Source organism: Manis pentadactyla, chromosome 18 (assembly GCF_030020395.1).
Source record: "Manis pentadactyla isolate mManPen7 chromosome 18, mManPen7.hap1, whole genome shotgun sequence".
Lineage (NCBI taxonomy): Eukaryota > Metazoa > Chordata > Mammalia > Pholidota > Manidae > Manis > Manis pentadactyla.
Window position 1 is genome coordinate 811,105 of NC_080036.1, and position 11,112 is coordinate 822,216.

At 38.8% G+C, this 11,112-nt stretch overlaps 1 long non-coding RNA gene across 1 annotated transcript; it reads right to left on the minus strand.

The window, feature by feature from the left end:
* Positions 1 to 5,425: 5,425 nt before the first annotated feature.
* Positions 5,426 to 7,774, minus strand: LOC130681479 (uncharacterized). The gene is made up of 2 exons (XR_008994658.1): positions 7,695 to 7,774; positions 5,426 to 7,354 (listed from the first exon to the last, which is right to left on the minus strand). It is a non-coding gene; the product is annotated as an uncharacterized LOC130681479 (long non-coding RNA).
* Positions 7,775 to 11,112: the final 3,338 nt, after the last annotated feature.

The following is an 11,112-nucleotide window of genomic DNA, read 5'->3' on the forward strand; positions in this document are numbered from 1 at the left end:
GAGATGCAAGGATGGTACAACATTTCAAAATTCATCAACATCATCCACCACATAAAAAAAAAGAAGGGCAAAAACCACATGATCATCTCCATAGATGCTGAAAAAGCATTCAACAATATTCAACATCCATTCATGATAAAAACTCTCAACAAAATGTGTATAGAGGGCAAGTACATCAACATAATAAAGGCCATATATGACAAACCCACAGTCAACATCATTCTCAACAGCAAGAAGCTGAAAGCTTTTCCCCTAAGATGGGGCACAAGACTAGGATGCCCACTCTCCCTGCTTTTATTCAACATAGTTCTGGAGATCCTAGCCATGGCAATCAGACAACACAAAGAAATACAAGGCATCCACATTGATAAGGAACAAGTTCAACTGCTGCTGTTTGAAGATGACATGATATTGTACATAAAAACCCCAAAAGAATCCACTCCCAAACTACTAGAACTAATATCTGAATTCAGCAAAGTTGCAAGATACAAAATTAATTTACAGAAATCTCTTGCATTCCTATACACTAAATATGAACTAATAGAGAAATCAAGAAAGCAATTCCATTCACAGTTGTATCAAAAGAATAAAATACCTAGGAATAAACCTAATGAAGAAAGTGAAAGACTATACCCTGAAAACCATAAGACACTCTTAAGAGAAATTAAAGAGGACACTAATAAATGGAAATTCCCCCATGCTTTTGGCTAGGAGGTATTAATATTGTCAAAATGCCCATCCTGCCTAAAGCAATCTGCAGATTCAATGCAATCACTATCAAAATACCAACAGCATTCTTTAACAAACTTGAACAAATAGTTCTAAAATTCATATGTAACCACAAAAGAACCCAAATAGCCAAAGCAATCCTGAGAAGGAAGAATAAAGCAGAGGGGATCTCGCTTCCCAACTTCAAGCTCTACTACAAAGCACAGTAATCAAGACAGTTTGGTGCTGGCACAAGAACAGAGCTACAGACCAGTGGAACAGAATAGAGACTCCAGACATTAACCTAAACATATATGAACAATTAATATATGATAAAGGAGCCATGGACATATAATGGGGAAATGACAGTCTCTTCAATAGTTGGGGCTGGCAAAACTGGACAGCTACATGTAAGAGAATGAAACTGGATCACTGTCAAAGCCCATGCACAAAAGTAAATTCAAAACGGATCAAAAACCTGAAGAAAGTCATGAAACCATAAAACTCTTTAAAAAAAATAGGGAAAAATCTCTTGGACATAAACATGAACAACTTCTTCATGAGCATATCTCCCTGGGCAAGGGAAACAAAAGCAAAAATGAACAAGTTGGACTATATCAAGCTAAAGGCTTCTGTACAGCAAAGAACACCATCAATAGAACAAAAGGGCATCCTACAGTATGGGAGAATACATTCATAAATGACAGATCTGATAAAGGGTTGACATCCAAAATAAAGAAAGAGCTCATGCATCTCAACAAACAGAAAGCAAATCCAATTAGAAAATGGGCAGAGGATCAGAACAGACACTTCTCCAAATAAGAAATTCAGATGGCCAACAGGCACATGAAAAGATTCTACACATTGCTAATCATCAGAGAAATGCTAATTAAAACCACAATGAGATATCACCTCACACCAGTTAGGATGGCCACCATCCAAAAGACAAACAACAACAAATATTGGCGAGGTTGTGGAGAAAGGGGTACCCTCCTACACTGTTGGTGGGAATGTAAATTCAACTATTGTGGAAAGCAGTATGGAGGTTCCTCAAAAAACTAAAAATACAAATACCATTTGACCCAGGAATTCCACTTCTAGGAATTTACCCTAAGAATGCAGGAGCCCAGTTTGAAAGAGACATACGCACCCCAATGTTTATCGCAGCACTATTTATAATAGCCAAGAAATGGAAGCAACCTAAGTGTCCATTAGTAGATGAATGGATAAAGAAGATGTCGTACATACACACAATGGATTATTATTCAGCCATAAGAAGAAAACAAATCCTACCATTTGCAACAACATGGATGGAGCTAGAGGATATTACACTCAGTGAAATAAGCCAGGTGGAGGAAGACAAGTATTGAATGATTTCACTCATCTGTGGAGTATAAGAACAAAGCAAAAACTGAAGGAAAAAAACAGCAGCAAAATCACAGAACCCAAGAATGGACTAATAGTTACCAAAGGGAAAGGGACTGGGGAGGGTGGGTGGGAAGGGAGGGATAAGGGGGAAAAGGGGGCATTATGATTAGCACACATAATGTTGGGGGAGGCACGGGGAAGGCAGTACAGCACAGAGAAGACAAATGGTGATTCTATAGCATCTTACTATGCTGATGGACAATGACTGTAATGGGGTATGTGGTGGGGACTTGATAATGGGGGGAGTCTAGTAACCGTAATATTGCTCATGTAATTGTATAATAATTTTACCAAAAAAATTGACCATGCAAGTTATTAAACAATTGTATTTAGAATTAACCTCTCTATATTAAATATAAATACATATATTTGCACATAAATATTTAGACATATCTAGAAATATCTAATTGTAAAATTTTTAGCCACATCTGGACATATCTAAATGCTTTTCAGTATTTTTGTTATAATTATATGAAATGTTTCTTTTATATTACCTGCATCTTGAGTGTTCAATTTTATGAAGACTGTGTTACACATTAGTAATATGTTTTTATTGAGTCCAAGTGACAAATTATATTGCAGAATATCAGTTAAATGGCTCCTTCTTGTTCTTTTCCTTGTATTGGCAATATTCTACAGGAAAAACTTCCCAGAGCAGTGGTGCTTCCTCAGCAACCAGAAAACCAAGAATAAGAAAGTGTTTATGGGTTAGAATGAACCAATTAATTATATAGTGCAGTTAAATCCGAAAGCAATTAAGTGAAAAATCTGTTCTTCATTTTTGGATGCTACAGGATGATACAGAAAGGAGAGCCTTTGTCCTAAACCAACATTCATCATCAAATACATTCACACCTGGAGGTGTGCAAAAACTGTACCTAAACACTGGAAGTGAAACAAATTCCTGGTGTAGAAGACTGTATTTTCTAAAAATGGCCACAGAAGTATTTCTGATCCACTTCCTTCTCCAGAGTCTCGCCACCTGCCCCCCTCCCTCTTCTCCCACCCTCTCTTTCACTCACTCAGCACTCATCCTGGGAAGCCACCACCATTCTGTGAAGAAGCCAAATCTGGCTCCAGACAGGGAGAGACCCCATGGGACAGACAAGCAGAGGAGGAACTGAGGCACAGCTGACAGCAATCATGTGAGCGAATAAGCCCTCAACAGATCCCAGCCTGCTGCTCTCAAAGCTGCATCTCAGGCTCCAGGCATCACGGAGCAGAGAAAAACCATCCCTGCTACGCCCTCCCTGAATTCCTGACACACAGCGTCCATAACAAAATAAATCATTGCCTTATGCTACTAGATTTGGGGTAATTTATTGTGCACCCTGAATAACTGAAATGCCTTGTTTAAAAAAAATCATAAGAAGTTAAACATGAAGGAAACTGAAGTATTTAAAGCAAAAACCTACTGCAGCCATTTTCATATACCAAGAAAGTAGCATGATTACTATTCATTAAATAAATAATTCTGTGTGCTAGGCACTGTGTTTGATGCCTCGGGTGGTACACAGAAGAGTATAAGCAGGCATGACACTGTTGGATTTTTCCCAGAGGAGAGCGCTACCCTAAATCACTCACAGAAGGCGTCTCTTGATGCAATAAGCAAGAGGAATTTATTCAGGAACCAGCTAGCTGGGGTCCAAGTGTCAGCCCGACGCAGCAGGTCTCAACAAGGACCTCGAGCACTCAAAACCAAGGGTTTATATAGCATTTTCAAAACACTTAACGCTTAGTAATTTTCCACAGCTGCACATTATCTTTGCAAGACATACATCCTGGGGTTAAGCGAGAGCAAGGTAAGACCACTCCTCAATTTAGGGAGGTTCTGCACGATAAGCTTGGTATGTAGGATTAACTGACCAAGGTTAGCTGACTGAAGGCCACAGCTGCCCCCATCCCGGTGTTCATGATTAACTTGTTTTCCAAGGCCTTACTCAGTTCCAGTTTTTTTTCTTTTAAGTCACAACTTCAGAAAACTGCTTCTAGGCCCTTAAGATGGCTACTCTTATGCTAACTTATTCTCATTTTTACATTCCCCTCTTCTTCTTGTAACTATTTCAATCATGAAATTAGAGGTCATCTGTTTGGTAGTGCAATAGGGGAAAGGCACAATATGAACGGCGCAGTCTTAGCTTTTGAAGGTTGTCTTTGTCCAGCTGACGTGGTTATCTTGGAATAGTTTTTGAGAACGGTGTGTGGGTCAGCTAAACAGCGTTGGTGTCTCTGGACGCGCACCTGGTCACTTTAGGGGTCTTCTGGTGATTTTTAAGCTGGAGAGGATTCTCAGTAGGTTGGGCTCTCCACGTGAGATGGTCGTCAGCTGTCTCGGCTGAGACAATGGGTTTCACATGAGATGCGTGGATCCAGGTGGCAATCTTACTAACTTTGACTGCTGTTGGGGTGGTCAGTAACACTAAGTAGGGTTTTTTCTACCGTGGCTCAAGGGTCTGCGCTCGGTGTCGCTTTACAAACACAAAGTCTTTAACTTGGAACAGGTGGGCTGCTTCTGAAGTGCCGGGCTCATAGACTGCTTTTAGTTGGGTCTACACTTCTCTTTGGACTGCCTGAAGAGCTTTTAACTTATTATATAAATCGCGGTTGTCAGTTTGGGTAACGGGGAAGGGGTCTTTGAATATTAAAGATAATTTCTTTCTTTGATTTCTCTCTGGGACACTGGCGCCCTGGTTCGGGTGCACATCAAAAGATTGCATGCCCAGCCTCTAAGGTGGGCTGAGATATTGTCTATTTGCTAAAGAATCTTGCTTTTTACTATGTCGTCTACAGCTGGGTCTGTATGCTAAGTCAATTGCTCAGCTTGCAAAATTACCTAGTCAGATTTGAAGGAGGAAAGACACCACACAGGCTCAGGCTCTCCAGTATGCTAAAGCGAATCTTATACACGATTACAAATGACTAGCATAACAAAACATGTGCTACTCTTCTCTATCTGGGGAACATTAACTGATCTCACTGAAGAATGATTCCAGAGTTCCATGTTCAACATAGTTCCAGTAGGGGGGGAGTTCCAGCATGTAGTTACATTGCTCTGATTGCAAATATCCTGCCCCGCTTCTTCCAGAGGCTCTTACTTTATTCTGTCTAAGCCTATGGTCCCTGTCTCATTCTCTCTTCTACAGGTAGAGACTCTAGCTGCTGCTAGGGAAAAGGGGCGATGACCGCTCTGGCTGCTTCGTGCTGAGAAGAGGGCGCAGTAAAGGGTGCAGCTAGGTCTCTATCACTGGTCAGTTGAGAGGGCTTCAGAAGGCTGGCGCTTCTATCTTGGGTTTCGTTTCTATTACTATTTGCAGTTTTGTGGCTTCTAGGCAAGATAAAACAAATTGTGTTATTAGGTTATGTAGCAACATCTGGAGTTGGATTTTTTATTCTGGAAGGAGGCTGCATTATTGAAACAATACTTTAAAATCACTTTCATTTTTATTAGAAGTAACTAGGTTAAGAAAATAATTAACAGCTAGCTTGATTATTTGCACAAGTGCAGCAAGAAGAGCAATTGATTACACAGGGTCTTTTAAATATGCTTTGCTGGAACTTTTTGCAAGGAACTTCAGATTGAACTTTTAAAGGCCTCTTGAGGCTAGACAGCCAAGCCAGACCTGCCATCAGGCTTTGCCTGCAGTACCTGTAGATTTGGATGAATTCCTCTCTTCTCGAGGTCTCTGCACCTGCCAGGAAGCGACTTTCTTTACTCACCTGGTAAGGCTGCTGGGAACTCTGCAAGCAAGGTACCAGGCTAGTTCTTCCAAGGGGCTTTGTTGGCCCTATAAAGTCAATCTTAGTTCCTTAAAGTTGTTCACATCTGAGTCCATGCACATGTCTCTCAGGTATGACATTCCAGCCAAAGCCCTGGCAGTATAACCAGTGTTCTTAATTAGTCTTCTCACAAGGAAAGCAGATTCTTACTAAACTCATGCAAATAAACATACTGCCATGGAATACAAAAACAGTCACTAAAAGTTTTTAAACTCTGTAGGGATCAGGTAGAGAGAAGGATGTCTCAATTCTGCTTATAAAGACAGCCATCTACTAAACTGTTGTCAGCTTAAGAGAACAAGCTCAAAACACTATCAGCAACATTCGAAACAAAAAGACACAAAACCATTTTCTTTAGTTTATGTAATCTTATGCAACTAATACCTGTTCTGCTGAAATCCAGTTCTTTACCAGTCCAGGAACAACAAAACAGTGACTATAAATGACAAAAAACTTACAAATGACAATGGTCAAAGATCTGACGAGAGCTCACTGTAAGACAGTTGACATAAGGAAATTCTGATATTTCTGTAATACAAAACATTCAGTAACAAAGTTTAGCATTATTCTCTTTGACAGTGCTTTCCTGGTAAATATATATATATCAGATAAATAAGCCAAATTAGTCAAATACTTTCTCTAATGAGAAAAAATTCTTCTGACATGTTCCAGGGGCCCTCTGGAAAATATCAGAGTTAACTAGAGGTAAAAGCACTTTTTTGCACTTAATTCTTTTAGAACTGTCTATCATTACACATTTATTGTCTATATACCCAGCACAGTAAACGAGATATCTTAAAAAGGTGGGGCAGCAGGGGAGACTGCTGCTGTCAGTTTTTAAAGACAATATATACAAAGTCAAAATAATCTATGTTACCAAGCATTCTTGAGAGAATGGTAGCAGATGGTAGATTTTTCTGCTTTCATCTTCAGGAGGGGAAAAAAGCTACAATAAGAATTCACATTTAGCTGAAAGAACTGTCCAAACTCAAGACAGATTATAATATCACCAGGCATACAAAAGACCTGTTAGAGATACATACAAAGAATGAATATGGCTATAGTCAAATTCAACTTAAAAGTTTAAGCAGAATCTCAAATTTAAATGTCTCTTTCCTTCACACAGATATTCAGATTTGACCAGAAATATGCTTTGAGATGAAAGAGATCAGGCATTTTACTTCTTCATTTAGGGATTGAGAAATGACGACCTTTGGCTTTCTAACCAGCTATTTCATTCATGGCGTCAATAGTGGGTTGTGGTGACATGGAAATGTATGCTGGATATTTGGATGGTTTAAAGATTATATACAATCAATAGCTTACAAACAGTGAAAATAATAAGAACATAACTTAGCATGTGTCCAAGACCAGATACAAAAAAGCAGAGAAAGTACTTAAGTCTACAGGTCTTCCCTGAAAGCTTCAAGAATGTTTTACTCTTTAACAGTAGATAGAGCTTTTAATAGAATTTGCATAGCAACTTATAAGATCATTTGCATTAAAAAATATGGAGAGTCCTCCATGTTTTTTAAAACATACAAACATATCCACAGCATATAAATTAAACAAGAAGACCTGGTGGTTCTCAAAAAAATCTATTACAACTTTCCTCAAAAGTGGTCACACGTTTGCCCATCTAAACTTTTACAGTGAAACCTGTTTTTCTGGGAGAAACATAATCTTGTCCAGATTCTACACAATTTAATTTTTAAGAATAAATTTTGGTTTGTTAACTTAAATAATTCAATTTCTCATGCCATGCAGTCGTTTTCAGTAACAAAATATTTCAAAGGCAAATAAAGGTTACACAGTTGTTAACAAACTTTAGCTTTTAGTCCTTTTAATATTAAGATTTCATTAAAAAAAAATATTCTGGCAACTCACTGAGACTTTAAGCATGAGAAACTGCTTTGATAAAACAATTAGAGAACTCTTTGCAATCTTTCAACATTAAGAGCAGACTAACAGTTAAAGAAAACTGTTTTTTGTTTTGTTTTTTTAACTGGAAACAAAATTCTAATTTTGCTGTGCACTTGATATCAAGACTCACTTGCTTTAATTTCACATAGCATGACTATATCTGTAAGAATATAGTAATTTATTCTTCATTTGCCCCATGGTCTCAAGCACATAAACGGGTGAGAATTATGCCTGGGCTTGCCGGGGTTTGTCCCGCCTTATCTCTAAACATCTTGACCTTCCTCCAAAGCAACAGACTGAGCGGATCCGCTACAACAAAAGGCACCACGCTGCTGCACCACACTGCTCTCTCTTTGTCTCTGTTCTCCGTCCCTCTCTAACATAAACAGCTGCACTTTAGAACAAAGCTACTTTCTTTTATCAAAAAACACATTTTTTAGCATGCAGATGAGTTTCCATTCCTTATACCTTCTCTTATTAAAACATACATCTTTTAGCATAGAGAAATGTTTTCTTTATTTAAGTAGTTTTTATTAGAACTTAAAATCATTTGATACTTTAACTTTCAGTGAACACTGAAAAACAGGCCACTGTAAACTGTTACACTAGCATTCTTCATCTATGAACATATATTATCATTTTTGGAAATGTGCTTTACAACACAATTTCTCATTAGGCACAAAATATGTCTATATAACTTAGCAAACTTTAAAAATTTTGGTTACCACAAAAATTCTCAAGCTGTTTGCATACATACACAGTTATACATTAATACAGTATTAAGATGTTTATTTGCTACACTTGTTTACTTATTTTTAGCAACTATGCCAGATTACTTAGAAAACTTTTACTAAACATTAGACAAAGTCAAGCTTTCCTTCAAGCATTTTCTTGAAATGTTTAACTGGTAACATCAACTTAAATGACTTTAAGTAAACTTTGGCAGCTGATAACCACAATGACATGCCCGCCTCAGGCAAACCCAAATTAGCATTAATGCTTAACATTTTCCATCAGATTTTCTGGAAGTTTTAGAATGCCCAATTTTCATAAGCGCTTGTCTTTAAATCAATTTCATTAATACCATCCGGAGGTAGAAAGATATTTTCATGTACACACTTAGACACACAAACATACAGACTGAGACATAATGATAAGGTTCCCTCCGGCAGCCAGCCAACATTAAAGGATGGCCACTTGAGGTGCAGAAAACACGAAATTTTCTCTTCCTGATGTCCATGCTCAAATTGTGAGCTCTCTCCCTAACGTCTGAGAAAAATGGTCTGTCATGAGAGACAAGGGGGTCGTCTGCGTCTGTCCCATTGTCAGTATAACAATAATTAGACACGTAAAAGACACAAAAAACAAAGACACACACAAATTAGACACACAGCGGCCGCGTTTAGTTCTCCTCAGAGTCTCAAACAGAAACCGAAAGGAATCAGAGGGTTGATACTCTCGGCGCCCAAAAACCAACCCTATCTCATCAGGTTCACTTTGCCGGAAAAACAGACGGGAGGCTACCAGGCGTCCCTGGCCCTCCAACCTCCCCGAGGCGTCCCCCAGGGCTGCAGCCTGCGGTGCTCCTAGTACGTCTACCGACCGCAGTCGCGACCCCTCACGGGACCGGGACGGCTGCCAGACAACGGGTACCCTTTCAGAATTCTGACCGGTCTCACTGAAAAACAGAAAACAGAATACAGACAACCCAAGGCGCCACTAATCTTACCTCTTCCTCCAAGAGCGACTTCGGGAGTGAAGCGGGGTGAGCGCAGATCCCGGACGAGCCCCCAAATGTTGGATTTTTCCCAGAGGAGAGCGCTACCCTAAATCACTCACAGAAGGCGTCTCTTGATGCAATAAGCAAGAGGAATTTATTCAGGAACCAGCTAGCTGGGGTCCAAGTGTCAGCCCGATGCAGCAGGTCTCAACAAGGACCTCGAGTACTCAAAACCAAGGGTTTATATAGCATTTTCAAAACACTTAACTCTTAGTAATTTTCCACAGCTGCACATTATCTTTGCAAGACATACATCCTGGGGTTAAGCGAGAGCAAGGTAAGACCACTCCTCAATTTAGGGAGGTTCTGCACGATAAGCTTGGTATGTAGGATTAACTGACCAAGGTTAGCTGACTGAAGGCCACAGCTGCCCCCATCCCGGTGTTCATGATTAACTTGTTTTCCAAGGCCTTACTCAGTTCCAGTTTTTTTTCTTTTAAGTCACAACTTCAGAAAACTGCTTCTAGGCCCTTAAGATGGCTACTCTTATGCTAACTTATTCTCATTTTTACAGACACCTGACATCCTAGAGTTCACAGATACATTCAGCATTTAAATATTCATGGCTTCCATCATTATAACGATAACACTACTACTTTAACACAAATAAACTGTTCATCTGTCAGCATGGAAAACTAACCATGGAAACTATTATAACAAACTTAATTTTTTGTGTGTGAGAATTCAAAGCAAAAATAGCCATGAAAATCTTTCATAGATAAGGAGTGATTTCAAGTGTACTTTCTCTTTGGTTTGGAACCGTACCTGTTTTTTCTTTAAAATTGATAGTGCCAAATAAGCAAAAGAGAAAACGAATTACTAAATAAAGTGAGCCTACAATTTTGGAGCCATTAATAGTCTCTGAAGCAGGTTTCCATTCCCATGGAATTGCTTTATATGAAAATTAATCAATAAAAAAATCAATAAAGCAAATGATGAAAGGATCCGGACACAGATGCTTTCCATTCATATAACATTTTGGTGTTTACGGAACACGTTCACATCCATACCATTTACTCTCTACAGACTGTGAGGCAGGAATTTACGTATTAAGAAACTAAAATAGCTGAGTCTAGTGCTGGTGCAAGGATAGGAAGCTAATAAACATTGCTGCTTTAAGAAAGTTTCAAAAAAAAAAAAAGAAAGTTTCAAGTCTCTTGGTTTTCAGTTTTCAGTTCTAAGTTTCTCTGAAGTACACCTTCTCATTTAGTTCCTTTCTAAAATTAGAGAACTCACACTAAAGGAAGTTTAAGGGAAGGGAAAATAAATCCAAATACAGCCCTCACCTCCCACAAAAAGAATGTCTGGAGTAGCAAAAAGAAGACGACTAGAACTCAGCTTAAATTTAAGAAGGAAGGGTGACGGACTTTAGTGATATTTGGAAAAAAATTTTCTATGCAGTTAAAATCGGACTTCACTGGCATAGATTTTATGGTGAAGATATTTTTTGCTATCCTCAGGCCCAAGCTGGGTTTTAATTAAACTATTATATTAAA